The sequence below is a fragment of the Camelus bactrianus genome, chromosome 2, assembly GCF_048773025.1.
Source record: "Camelus bactrianus isolate YW-2024 breed Bactrian camel chromosome 2, ASM4877302v1, whole genome shotgun sequence".
NCBI classification, from domain to species: Eukaryota; Metazoa; Chordata; class Mammalia; order Artiodactyla; family Camelidae; genus Camelus; species Camelus bactrianus.
In genome coordinates, this window is record NC_133540.1 from 43762153 (window position 1) to 43777820 (window position 15668).

Below are 15668 nucleotides of genomic sequence, written 5' to 3' on the forward strand. Positions count from 1 at the left end.
CCCAGCTCTCACTTGAGGAGTAGGGAATTATGCTCACTCTCCTTGAGGTCAGAGCTTCTATATAATTTTTTTTTTGCATATATTTACCTATTCACTCCATTTACTTACTTATTCAACCATTTATTTATATTAGTATGAACTCAGATATTTACTAGTTTTGGATGTAATAGATTACTGTATCACTCATTTTGTCGCTCAGATCATTCCAGCTTTGGACACTGGGAGCACTCTCAGTTGGTTCCCGTGTCCCTCTGACATACACCCATCACTGTGGGATTTTTTTAAATTTTGTTACATTTTCCTTTTTTAGCATGTTCTTACTTTCTGGCACTACAAAGTGCTCCAGGCTCTGGGTGAATATCCAGACATTTTAAGTTCAAAAAGATTTTAAAACATCTTCTGTCCTAATACTCTTCTCTAAGCCAGTGAATGGAAATAAAACATATAGATTATAGTATTAAAAAGTATAATCTCAACACTTACAGTAAGGAAAATACTAGGAAAAGCTTCAGTTTATATACACCCTCATAAGACATTATTTTAAGTGCCTGACAATTATTAACTTATTTAATTCTGACAGCCCTATAGGTAGTGTGATAGGTCCTCTGTTAAATGTGTTAACTCATTTAATGCTTACACCAGAACTCTATAAGGTAGTTAATTATTCTTGTCCCCATTTGGCAGATAAAGAAACTGAATCCAAAGCTCACATGTACAGTAATCCCAATATACAATTCCTAGATTTGAACCCAGGTTTGTCAGATTCTCAAATATAAATTCTTAATTACTACAGAGATTGTCTCCTTGGTTATATTGGTGCTGGGGAAAAATCAAATCCTCTTCATTATTTCTACCTCAAAATATAATTAAATGTTAATACTAAAGGTTCTTCTAAATTGAAAATTGTGTAGTTTAGTGATTTCCTCTATTTCCTTATATGTTAGATGCTTTTGTCTTCGTATTTCTTATGCATCTTGTATATATGTCTAGTAAAGGATTTATCACATAGAACCAAATTATTTCTTTACATTTCTCTCTCTACATGTTTTATTTACCTATACAACCAAGCCCAGTTTCTTCTATTATAGAGAAGGTACAGATTTTATGTTAATGATTAAATATATGAGTGAGACATCAATGGTAGTATTAGAGGTTTTCATAGGCAAGTCATCCACCAGGTCATTTTAAAAGTATTAAAGAGAATTAAATATAATTATTTGTAATGGTTCTCAGATTATGACAAAATCTATATTGTTAGTCTTAAAACTAGACATTTTAACAAGCTAAAATATCATAAAAGAGACAGAAACTTTTAAGAAAGTAAAAGACAACAGGTATTTCCCTAATTTTATTTATCTTATAGATATACAAAAATATATAGATATATAAAAATATATATATAAAAATATATATAAATATGTATTTTATATAGATATCTAAAAATCTCTATAAGAGACAATACTAAGGGAGGAAAAGAATGTTACTTTCTAAGCAATAGAAATTTACATAGAGTAACTATTTGAATTTCAATCCAATTTTACTAACATATATTTTCAGTATAATTTATGACTGTTTCATTTTGAAATGCTTAATGTATTTTTAAAGGTAGATTGGTAAAGATCAGTCCAATTCTCTGCTTAACTTATCTAATGCCTTAGCTTTAATTGAGTTTATCCATCAAAGTCACATTTCATTTGGAGAATGGATGTCAGACTAGAGCAGTTAGCAATGATGAGGAAAGAACTTTAAATTAACTAACAATAGTATTTTAGAACAAAAATTAAAGTCTATGGTCAGCTTAGAACTCAAAATAAAAAAAAAAACAGTTGAATTCTATGTGATGCTCAAATATCAGTTAAAAATAGTATCACTATAAATTCCTAGCATGCCATTTGTAAGACCGTGTCAATAAGCAGATAAAAATTTTAAGTCAGGAGCTTGACAAATGGCTTATGTAAAATTCAATATGTTTTGTTTGCATATTTAACATACTCATTAATATTGTTATACCTCTTAATAATCAGGACATAAAATTCTTTCCTTTGATAGTTTAAAGTAGCTTAGAGAATGGAAGAACAGAAGGAAAGAAAATGTATACATTATCTGTATTTTCTGGGTAATTATTATTGTCCATGGTTGGTGTGTTTTATTTCCTAAAATTTAGGACCCTTAGTTGAAAGAGACAAATTTAACAAACGGAAGAATTCCTACAGTAGTCAGATGACCCATGGTATAAGGACTGTTATGGCAGGAAAGGCCAAGTGAAAGCCTTTATTTATCAAAATAGTAAACTAAAAGTAATGTTGCATCCCTAGATGGTTATCAGAGATCTGTGCCATCAGCTAGGGCTTGACACATGCAAGGGTGTTGATTACCACCATATGGCCATCCACTTGCCTATTTGGCTTGTGCAGAAGACAGAACAATTTGGAGAAGGGCAGTAGATTATCAGAACTTAACAATATGATTGTGTGCTGTTGTTCCGGTTGTGGGCACTGAACATTCTGGGTATATGTATGTATGTATGTGTGTGCGTGTGCATAATCTGGTACACTGCTCTTGATCTGGTCAAGCCATTTTCTTCTATATTTATTTAAAAAAGACCCTCTGAAAATTGTTTTCTTTCAACCAGCATGGCCAACAATATATCTTCACAGTCTTACTTCAAGGCCATCTTTAACTCCCCACCTCCACGCCATAACCTAGGCTGCAAGGAGTTGATCACCTTTCCCTTCCACAAGACATCACACTGCTCTGTTATCTTGATCTTTTTATGCAATTATATCTGGTGAGCAGGAAGAAGCAACTACTTTAGACACTTTGGTGATATGTATGTGAGCCAAATGGTAGAAAACAAATCCCATAAAAATTCAGGTGTCTACCACTTCAGTAAAACTTCTAGAGGTTCAGTGATCTGAGATCTGTCAATATAATCTAAGGTAAAGGAAAAATAGCTGCATCTGGCCCTTCTTAGAACTATGAAAGAAGCATAATGACTAGTAGTCTTTTTTTTTTTTTTGGAATTTGGAAACAATATATTCCTCATCTAGATGTACTACTCTTACTCAGTTACTGAGTAATGTAAGGGTACAGTTTTTCATGGAGCCTAAAACAAGAGAAAGGTTTTCAACAAATTCGTAATGCCATAAAAGCTGACCTTCCTTTGAGTTTTATAATCATAATATCTCATGGTGCTCTAAATGTTGATAGAAGATAGGAATGTGTATGGCAGACCCTCATAGGTAAATTAAAGCACAGACCTATACAATTTGGACTGGAACCATGCTAGCCCCAGATAATTATTCTCCTTCTGAAAAATAGCTTTGGGGTTCCTATTAAGCTCTAACACAGACCACGAGCACTGAGCCACCAAATAGCCATAACGGAATTTACAGTTAAGCCATTCATTTGTCCTACACAACTGCACTTCATCTTTAAATGGAATATGAGAGCAGACTCAAGCAGGTCCTGAATATACAAATATGTTTAATGAGTAGGTGGCCCAGAAGCCAATGAATCCTATTTTCTGTTCCATTGCCTTCTCTCTCAGACAACCCATATGGTCTCCTGGGCAATTCTCTATTACCAGTTGTTTGAGAAAAAAAATGTTCATATATGATTTGCAAATGGTTCTGTCAGATATGCTTTCACCACTTGAGTGGATAGGTATAAAATTATGGCCCCACTCTGTGACAACTGTAGTGGCCTGAAAGACAGTAGTGAAGTGAAATCTTGTCAATGGACAGAACTTCAAGCAATGTAACTGAGTGCCCATTTTCCCTTCAAAATGGAGAGAGCTGGAGCTGTAGACCTGATTCATGAACTGTCATTAATGTTTTGGCAGGATGATCAGGGACTTGGAAGGCACACAGTTGGGATAATTGGATAATTGGAGACAAGTTAGTCTAGGGAATAGGTATGCAAATAGACCTCAACAAATGAGGCCAGAATGTGAAAATATTTGTCTTCCGTATAAATGCTTATTAAAGAGTGACCTTAGCAAATGATGATCTTAAAAAGCAGATGGATTAGATAGATTGTGAGGTGGATTTCAGTCAGCCTCTCTCTCCAGCCACCTCAGTCTTTAGTTAATAAATTCATGGACAAAGTAACCATGACAGAAGGGATAGAGGCTTTGCAAGGGTTAAGCAAAATGGACTGTTATCCACAAGGATGAATTGCTGCTTACTGCCCAAATCGCCAACTGCAAAACCACACTGAACACTCAATATGGCACCACTCCCTTGAGGGATCTGCCGACCACCTGGTAGCATGTTGATTTTCTTGGACCTCTTCCATTATGGAAGGGGTAATACCTTTTCTTATTGGAATAGACAATTTCTGTGGTTATGAATTTGTCTTTCCTGCCTGCAGTGCTTCTGTCAAAAAAACACAGTATGTAAATATCTTACTCATCTCCATGTTATTTCACACAGCATTGCTTTCCACCAAAGATTCATTTTGTGACAAATTAAATGTGCCTATGACCCATGCTCATGGAATTCACCATGTTTCCTGTCACTTTTAAGCAGATGGGTTGATAGAAATATAGAATGGCCTTTTAATAACACAGTTACAATTCCATTTGGGCAGCAATAACTTGTAGTGTTGATTAATGTCTTTCAAAATGTGGTAACTATCTATGTTGGTGACTTATACATGGTGACCTGTTTGTCCCAAAGCCAAGTGTGTGAGTATAGGAATCAGGGATGGAAATAATGACTTGCTTCTCTCACTACTACCATTTGTGATCTACTAGTGAATTTTTGTTTCTAGTTCCTACAATTTGAAATTCTGATCATCTAGAGTTCTTAGTTCCCAAAGAATGAATATTTCCATTAGGCAAAATAAAAGTAGTTCCATTAAACTGGAAGTTGAGACTGCCACTTGGAAACAATGAAATTCTCATGTCAGTGAATCAGCAAGCCAGGAAGAGGGTCTGGCTCCTACTATCAAGGCTGGAGGGAATTGATCCCATTTATCAAGGGAAAACTGGGTGTTGTCAACTCACAACGGATATAAACAGGATGGACTGCAAGAGAACCCCTGGAGAACTTCTTTGTACCCCGTGTTCTATGATAAAGCCAATAGAAAGTATAATAAATGTAATATAGGCAGAACTACAAATAGCCCAGGTGATGGTTGTCAGATTTAGCAAATAGCAAGATTCCTAATTAAAATTTAATTTCAGATAAATAATTTTTTTAAAGTTTATGTATGTCTCATGCAGTATCTTCTAAATATTTATAATAAAAATCTAATTACTAAACCGAAATTCAAATTTAACTGGGTATCCTGTATTATATCTGAGAATCTTAGCCCAGATCCTTCAGGTCCCTCCACAGGCAAGGAAACACAGACAGCCTGGTGTTTGCTGAGTTCAATGGGAAAATGGAATGGCTAGTAGAAGAAGGAAGTTATGTACTGAAGGGATAGCAACTCTTCATAGTGGATTTGCCATATGACCACCTGCAGAAATGACTTGATAGACTGCAGAAACTAAGATTGTAATCATTATGAATAGTTTGTCCTTGTTTTGATGTGAATATATTTAAGTATATATTAATCAAATGTTTCTATTTTTCCCTTTCCATTAGCAATTTACCTACCAGAAACCTAAGATAGTTAACTTTGAATTTCCATATTAATGCTACAGCATACCAAGTTGAATGTGATTAGGCTAGAAGAGAAATAAACAACCAAAGATGGATTAAGGGATATTGTATGTTCTTTCACTGGAGGTTGGCATGCTTTTGTCTATACATGGGTAATTTCTATCACGTAAGGTGAAACTTGCCATTCTCTTTATTTGAAAGTTAACTATGATTAAAATTTTTAAAAAACAGATGTGTATGTATGAACTATAGTTGTTTTATTCTGTGTCAATTTAGCTAAGCTGCAAGTATTTTTTGAAAAATTACCTTCCTGGTATTGTTCCAAGTTAGAGAAGCTCACAAGAGAAACTTGCATGAGATTGGAAAGGTAGAAATGAAGGAGTAGTCATTTTTATGTCCCGAAGTTGGGTGTAGGGTGGGCACTGCCGCAGCTCACACACTTGTCTCTGGTCTGCTCGCTTACCTGGGTAAGTCGGGTGGTGGCCCAGCCCAGAGTTCCTCTAGTTCCCCACACAACTTGTCTTCAACTTCTCCAAATCCTCCCCTGCCCTCTGCCCATGCTCTCTTTTCTACATAAACATGCTCAAATGTCATCAAGTCAACTATGGGTCATTCACTTAATGTATTTTTATCATTTTCTCTTATCCTATCATTAAACTTTGAATAACAGATGTAATTTGCAGTTAATGTAAACATTTTAAACTCTTATACTTAATATTTGATTGTTACTACTCACCTATCACAGTCTATTTTTATTTTGCCATTCCTAAAATATTGATTTTCAGGAACTTCCTCAAGAAGAAAGAATAAATATTACCTGACCTCTGTATATCTGAGAGTGACTTTGAATTAGCTTGCAATGGAAGTTCCATGTGCTCATTCTAGATATCTTGAGCCCCAAGTTCTTCTCTCCATACTCTGTTGCTACTGTTCTGTTGTGCCTTGATATTTAATACTGTAGAAAACTTTTGATTCTTTTGTAAATTAAAACTGTATATTTAAATGTTGTTAGGGTTCTTTATTGTTAAAATTAAGTATATTTCTCAGATTACATTTTAACATAAGGTAAATTTTTTGTATAATTGTTTTGCTTTTCTTTAAATTTTGCTATTTGGTTGTGTGCATATTAAATTAATATTTCAATTATATGTAATTCATTACATATTATAGATTATAGATACATGCATATACATACATAATTTCTAGTTTAGAAAATTTTTGTCTATATCTTGATTTGCTATTTATGTTCTATTACTGTGATTTTCTGTTAATAGCTATTTCTATTACTTCTACCTTTTGTTTATTCACAACTCTAACCCTTTACTGGATATCTGTTCTTTGACCTTGTCTTTAGTGATCATTCTTCATTTTATTTTCACTCTCTTGTATCCTGAATTATTTTCAAGTTTGTTCTCCAAGGCACTAATTATTTTGAAAGGGTTGACTCTGCTTGATATTATTTCAGAATCAATTTTAATTATGAATTTAAATTTTGGGTTTCCTTTGGTCTCATTTCACCATAGTTACCTAGCTTTTTAAGTTCATCTCAGTATATTATTTCCTTATGTCTTTATTTTCTTTATCTATAGAAGTTATAATATTTTGCCTATTTTTAATATTCAACTTACCTCTTTAAATTTCCTTAACTGCCTTACTAAAGCAGCATATTCAAAATTTGAAGTGAGTACATGTTTTTTCTTAAAACATACTAAATGTGACAGCCGAAGGTAAATCTTATCAACAATTTGGTAGACCACCTGTTCCTCCCGAAAGTATTCCTCTCTGTCACCACCTTCTTCACCGACTATTCCTCAAAGCACACCAAGAAAAATAGAGGGGAGTGGCTATTCATGACATTCAGGTCCGTACTCCCCAATTCCCATGATTACTACAACGTTACATGTCAATCAGCTTTATACTTTCTGCAGATCTGGGTAGCTGTTACTCCAAATTGTTCCTTATCATTCCCTCTTCCATTTTTAAAGCATTTCTTAATATTTCACTGCCAAATGAAATCAAACATCTTAGAACTAATGTCTTCGATGGCACGATTTTTATTTTCCTTTTTGAATAACAAGAGCATGTTCCATGACACACATTTGGCAAGACATGATGCCTGAAGTGTAACAACCCTTCTCCCTGCCCACATAAATGTCACCTTTATCTTCCCAGATCTACTTCAGTTGAGCAGGTTGATATGTACAACCCATTGTTCACTTATGATGTTTGGTTATCAATCATACTTGATTGACATGCAAGGCTCTTTCAAGTATCTCCTGCTTTAACTATATGGTTAGCCTGCTAACCTAGAAAGATTAATTATAATTTTCAAATAAAATATTGTTGCACACAAAAGATTACCAGTCCCACTGTTCACTGCCTCTCATGCTATTCTGTATTCATCATTCCTTAGTAAATAGCTCATCACTGAATAACCCTGAATGTTCTGGAATTTCAAGGATGTGGCTATAATCTTGCTTTTTTTAGATGATGGTAGCAAGAACTATATTGTTGGGCTTCTATAAAAGGAAGGGTGAATAAATTAATGTGCAAATTTGGTCCTACCTGGTTCAGGAGATAGTATCCTTTTTTAAAATGCAACTTAACAACTGAAGCCAAATTGAGTACAATATTCCTACATTTTTTTGGTGTAATATAAGAATGTTTTAAAATTGTCCTTTTCATCATCTTTTAATTTTCTCAATTAATTCTTGAAGTTTATTTTTAAATGGGATGCATTATGTAGGTTAAAAAGAAAAAAAAAAAAAAAAAAAAGACCTTGAAGCAAAGACGTCTGTGCTGCTTTCTTCTTACAGGTGAGCCTGTAGCAGTCCTTTCAGATTTCAATATAGATGCTCCATGGCATCTATAGGAACGTGGTAGTATCATATTTTAAATAAAATATACAAGTGTCTTCTTGGAATTTTATTTCTTATCTTAGTCTTCTCCGTCCCCTACTCATAAAATTTACTCAAGCAACTGGTATTTCTTGGCTAACTGCCCAAAAGAAAGAATTTAGCAATTGCAAAAGCAAATAGCCTGTAAATATCATCCTGGTTTTTGTGTTTAAAATGTCTTGCTCTCAGGAAAATGATTAATTTATTAATTAAGACGTAAGTTCACTGCATGTAATAGAGACTCAACTTAAAAAGAGATCAACTAAAGTAGAAACCTACTTTCTCCCAAGTCCAGGCTCATATAGTATGCTGTTCTGCTTTTCAAAAGCATCAGGGTTCAAAATTCTTCTACCGTCTTGTATGTCTTTATTTATGACTCCTGAGACAGATGACCATCTCAGCTGTCAATGTAAGAAGGAGAAAAGGTAAAGGAGAAGGAATCAGCAATTTACTTTAAGGCAAAACAAGGAGGTTGAACACATTACTTTTTCTCATGTTTCACTGGAACAAAAAATTTAGTATGCTTGACCAAATTTTGTAAGTGCGAAATTGTCAGTAATAAAATATTTTAGGGAGAAAAATTGTCATTTTTCAGGAAAACGTCTTGATAAGGAGCTTCAAGCAGAAAGAAACTGGCTTGTGAGGATGGAGTAGGAGGAGAGAAGACTCCAAAGAAATAACTACATTGATGGGCATTACCACAGAAAAGGGATTTGGGATGAGGAGAACAGGAAAGCTGAGAGGCAGTCAATAAGCCACATTAAAACAAAACAAAACAAAACATGTTTTTAACACAAGAATATCAAATATTCAACATTGAATTGCTTGTGATCCTATTATAACTCATTGCTTCTAACTCCTTTAAAATTTTGAACAATCTCACAAAAGTCTCACATGTTTAAACTTTTGGGGGGAATTCAAAGGCAGGAGCTGACACCACATTGAGGCTGACACTGTAGATAAAGCAACAGCTGCCAGATGGATGTGTGGAGACAAGAATGCAGAAACAGCAAGAAGTAACTGAAAAAGCAGGACAGTTTGAGGAATTTGTAGAATTTATAGGAAGGACTTTAGGCTTCTCTATAGAAAAGAGCATGGAATAGGAATTCAAGTCTATCTTAACCTAGATCTTACCAGGTGGATAAGCCCAGCTGATACATGATGTAAGCAATCTTATGAGACTTTCAGGGAGGGGAGGGGCACAGTACATGTGTTGGCAAGCAGCATAAGTGTGGAAGAAAAAGGAGTTATTTCATTCCAGTTTATCAGAAATTAACAGAATACCACAATTTGTATTTACTTCAGTAACCCGTGAAACCAGCAGATTATATAAGAGAAAACAGACTTTCAGAGCTGTTTTGCATTAAGGAGGATTTCACAGCAGAGCTCAGAGCAGGATTCCAGGCCTTGCCTGGCTTCAGTGTCCTTTCCACAGTATTACATCTCTTCAGATCCTAAAGCCCTCTTAGGTGTTTGGATTTCTTAACCAACACTTAGTTGTCTGTCTTTAAATTTTCTTTCCTCAAAATTGCCTATCCTCAAATTTTTAATGTCAAGTCGCTAATCAATTATTAATTAATAAATATACTATTGACTTTATTGTTCTTAAAAACAATAAATTATCCACATTTACTAAACATAAATTATATACACATACACACTCAGATAATCATCCCTCATTCATTCACTCATTCTTTAATTCAATGTATTGAGAAATATATACTGGACATCAATTATATGTCTAAGCACCATTCCAGGTGCCACAAAAAACAAGAGTGAACAAAACAAACATACTCTTTATGGATGGTACATTTCTTTTGGGAACATCAAGCCATTAAGCCATTTTTCAGATATTACTATTTATTTGCTGGAATCTTGTCAATACTATTGGCATAGCATCTGACATCTATTTAACACCTACCAGGTGTCACGGATTACCTTTAGCGCTTCAATTCCCTAATTTGCTCTTCACACTAACCTTTTGATACTGGTCTTTTTCTCAGCTTTATAAATGAGGGAATTGGGAGAGAGAGAAGACTGAAATAACTGGCTCAAGGCTGCATGGCAAATAAGTAGCAAAGCCTGGAATAAAATCCAGAGAACCAGGTTCCAGCACATGCTCATAACCTCTGCATGTGACCTCTGTTCACCACCCTTGCAGAGATAAGAATGGAGCAATATCAGTATACTTCCTAATAGAACATTTCTTAAAGCATGCAAAATGAGATCTGAATTTACTCTTAAAAAATACTTTTTATTTCTGTGTATATACATATTTAATACCTGCCATTTATACACATATATGTTTATAAGACAAAATCATTAATAAAACAGAATGTGAGGGAAAGTGATCATTCAGTACTCACAGACATAAGCAGAAGTGATGACAGAAAAAGAAAGGAAAACACTCCTCTTTATTGCCAGTGAGTGCATTACTGCCTGCTTTATTGCAAAACGAATAGCCAGAGAACACTCAACCAGATAAGGCTAAAAGCACACACATTTCCATTCTTTTTAAAATGAAATATTCAGCAGCGAGAGGAAATAAGTGGCCATGAAAAGGGGGTTGTGGACATAAAACCAGAAGGCAGATTCTATCAGAGCATTTCAAAGAACTGAAAAGGGATCTCACCTCCAGGCCTGCCAGTGGCAATGAAGCTGGAAGGGAGAGCTCCAGTAATCAATCTCAGTACAGCTGCAAACAGAAGAGCAACCAGAATTATATTTTTTCATAGGCTGGATTGCAAGGGAAAAAGAAATTAGATCAATGCGTCATTAATGGCCTCCATGTACACCTGGTAATTCATTGTCCAGATGATAAATTTGGCAAGATAGAAAATAAAATTATTACACTTTAAAGCTGATTTTTACCTACATTGGCTATAGATGTCTACAATTTTAAACAATGCATTTAAATTTATTTATAGTCTCCCTATTTGGAATGAATGGATATTAAAAAATATCTTGCACAGGAGTTTCCCAAAAATTCTGAAATAATGGATGAATGGAAATAAGGAAGATACATCTTTTTCATCAGATATACCAGAGAACTACAGGTATAACTTTCAGTATTAAATCCTAAAAATAAAATGAATTTTAATGTATTTAGAGCATATACTTTTTATTGCTATTTGATAAAATTAGAATGAATATGATGTGAATGTCTGTCTGTGTGGATTTCCTATGAAAAAATGCAGCAGATAAGCACAATGTGAACTTAGTCTCATGGGAATCCTGCGCATCAGAAGGTAAGAAATGTTTCCCAAATCCTCAATATCCCTCCAGAGTTTGCCCATTCAAGTTTTAGTCAGAATTAAGTTAGAAACAAACCTCTCAATATAGATCCCCATTTTGTTTCCTTCAATTTCCTGTACAGGAGTCATAGATTAGCTGATTAAAATGTGTGCACCTCACTATAACTCTTCATTCCTGTTCCAAAACCTCAAAGAAGAGGTTTTTGCCTCCTCCTTGCCTACCTTTTTTCACTCTGCTCTTACTTCTCAGGACTTGTGGTCCCTCAAATCCAAGGTAAAAACTGGGGGCAGAGAACACGTACTTCCATTCTCTCAGGCTTCTCTCTCTCAGAAACATTATGTTCACCTTGTCTCCTCCCCCACAGATATTTCAATATGTCTCAAATAAGGGACAGACAAAAGTATACGTAACTGAATAGAATGCACCACTAACAGTATTTATACTTTTCTTTATCAAAAACTTCTCTCTTTTCATTAATGATTTCTGGGTAAGCTCTGCACTAGTGATGATTCTCATCTCCCCCAAAGTCACAAAGGCATGTGTGCCTGGGCTGAGTGGAGAAATACGACCTATCAACCCCAACAATTTTTCTCTAAACCAGCTCATCAAAACCTTTTAGAGTTTTCTTTCCTCCCCTCTCTCTAAAAGATAGAAGCCAATCAGTGTTGGTGGTCATGGATCAGGTAGCAATTGACTGATTACTTAGTTTCAACTGCCCATAATGAATAAAAGTTAAAAGAAAACTATTTATCCTTTCCATGCTCTTTGAGAACACATTGAAGTAAATCAACCCCAGGTTTGAAAATCAAAATGAATCAAGAAAGACAACAAATTTAAGAAGCTGTGAGAAAGAGCTATGGAATGAAATATAAAACCTAACCTCAGGTATCTATATTTTGAGAAAATTCAATTTATAAATTAAACCTTGATTTAGGCTGCTTCTAAGGGTTAAAATGAAAAATTAAATCAATTATCCATATCAATTCTAACTTTGAAGGATTTTAATGTTTCTTTACAGATTTAGTTTAGATATTGATTGCATTAATTGGAAAATTGCTCAACTGTCAGATTTCTTCAACATTTATAACAATCTAAAAGGATATGAATAATTTAGTATAGCTTATAGTTTCACCATAAAAAAAAAAAGATTATTTAAAGCATCCTTGTTTATCTGCTCCAAAAAAATGATATGAGATTTAAATAAGGCACAAGTCGGGAGAGTATAGCTCAGCAGCAGATCGCATGCTTAGCACGCATGAGGCCCTGGGTTCAATTCCCGGTACCTCCATTAAAAATAATAAATAAATACACTGTTTACCTTCCCACCAAAAAAAAAAAAAGTTTAAAAAAATTAACTAAATAAGGCACAATAAGTCTGTAAACTATATACAAAATATCTGATGATCTAATTTCAAAAAAGGCAATGGAACTTGGGCCCACCCTCCTTCCCCCTTATTCTGGTGGGTAGAAAGCACAGAATACTGGTTCACAGCATGGGGATGTATTTTAAGTTAGCCTGGCTTTGTCACTTCAAAGCTTACAGAGACTCAAAACCTCAGTTTCCTCCTAAGTAAAATAGGTCAAAGCTTATCATGAATTCTTTTTGAGACTTAAATGAGAAGATACCTATAGAGTGGTAAGGATGGCATCCTTGTTAGGTGCTCATCAACTAAATGATTAAATAGCTATAAAACATACAAAAAATAAATACAACAACTGAACAAAAGATCAAGAGTGAATGAAAGGAAATAAAATACCCTCAACTACAAAATACATTTTATCTTTATCATCTGAGCCCAAGAGAATATATGCATGTTGTGTGTGTGTGTGTGTGTGTGTGTGTGTGTGTATTCTTCATAACATAAAACTATCAATCCACCAACATGTTTCTATATTTGGATGTAGGCATGCTTTGGTTTGCTTATAGCAAAACATTTTCTATGTAAATTAACTGCTCCTTCTGAAGCTGAATTCTTGTCAAATGTATAATACATACAAAACAGCTAGAATTCAGCCATTAATAGTATATTATCTCACAGGTCCGACCTTCATTAAGAACAATACAGAACAGCATTAAAATGTGTGAAAAGTAATTTAAATTATGACTTTTTCGATGGAATAATAAGACTTTGTCATATGCATAACAAGTACAGACTTAGTAACAACAACAAAGTAACATTCACTTCTAACTCATGCCACAGATAACAGCAAAAGATTTCTTTCAGTAGCATTTAGAGTTTAGGAAGTTGAGGGAAGGGAAGAGTAGGAAGAAAGATTTGGAAAACTTATATACTTTCATTTTAGAATGATAGTTTTTAAGAGATAAAATTGTAGTCTTTATCTTTTCTACTTATGTTGTTCCTAGAGCAAGCCTTTCTAGCTTTCTAATTTGGATCTCTATTTCTGGTGTTAATATTAAAAAGATCACCCACATTTTGATACATTACAACGATGTACTTCTCAATGTACAAAGTCACTTGACACTGACACCAAGTAACATATTTTAGGATTTAAATTGTAGCTTAGATTTATCATTAAGCATCTGCTGCATGAGATGAAACATTGCTTTCTATACCATTTCACCAATATGTCTAGACACTCTCAGGAATGTTTAGAAGTATTGGAGGAAGGAGCTCTAATACTTTTTGAAGAGTTTAGGGATTCAAAAATATGGTATGGAATACAGCATTCAAATAAATCGGAGTTAATTCTTCTTTGCTGGGAGACTGCAGCTCATGTGTTTTCTTAGAGAAAACTGCATTACCTATATACTTTGTTCTTCCAACTGAGGTTTTTGGTCTATATTTCTGCTATTGAACAAACACTTAAAGGACAGAGACACTTACGTGTACAACAGTCCTCTGTGGCTTCTGCGCTGTCTTCCCAGCAGCCCTCCCTGATTCTGCTTTCTTACAGCCCCTCCTGATGCCAGGAGTTAGAATGTGAACAGGTCAAAGTTAGTAGCTGTCCCTCAAAATTGTTCTATTGAAGCAAGCAGAAAATACTATCTGTACTCTCTGGCCCTGTGATCCTGTGGATAGGATACCAATTCATATGCTTCTGTCTATTCAACAAATACTGCTGGAGTACACGCAATGAACCAGGCACCATTCTGGATTCTGAGGACTGAGCAATTAACATTGCAGCCTTCACAGAGCTCCTAACCTCAGCCATGAAAGAAAGATGATAAAATGAAACTGGTTCCAAGAAAGAAATACTTTATTTGATTTTTGTGACCTACACTGTTAAGTCTTCTAAAATTTGTATCCCATCTCCAAACTTGTTTGTCACATATCTCCTTTCAACTAGTTTGCACTGTAGTCTTGTATTTGTAGCCAAAAGTTTCCAAAGGACAAACTGAAAAGTTCATTTCTGTTATAGGTAGCACAATATAAAATTACATGAATACTGACTCTTCCTCACTCTTTTATTCACTTTCTCAATTATGTATCATAGGAAAATACACTACTTATGTTTCTTACTAAAATTAAAACACTGATTTAGTAGCCCATGCTTAATTATTAGGAGAACTTGAGAACTAAGCTAAATAAGCAATATTTGTTGGAAAGGATGACGGGTATAATCAGATTCTGGGTTTAATAAATCTGTAATCCAAAGGAAATTTTCTAAAATTGTAGAGATATATTTTCATAAAAGCAAGATAAGGTTTTGACTACATATTCAATACATTAAAAGGTAGAACAATAAACTCTACACATAGAGAAGACAGGTGAGGACACATTCCATCCTTTCAACTGCTGAAAGCAAAATGAAGAGCAAGAGAAATCCTAAACATACGGAGTAGCCTGATTTGAGGATATGGTAAGAAACAGAATTAGGAAACTTTGTTGTCCGGATTCTGCTACAAAATGGAAGCTAGGTTAAAGTTTTGGTTTTATCT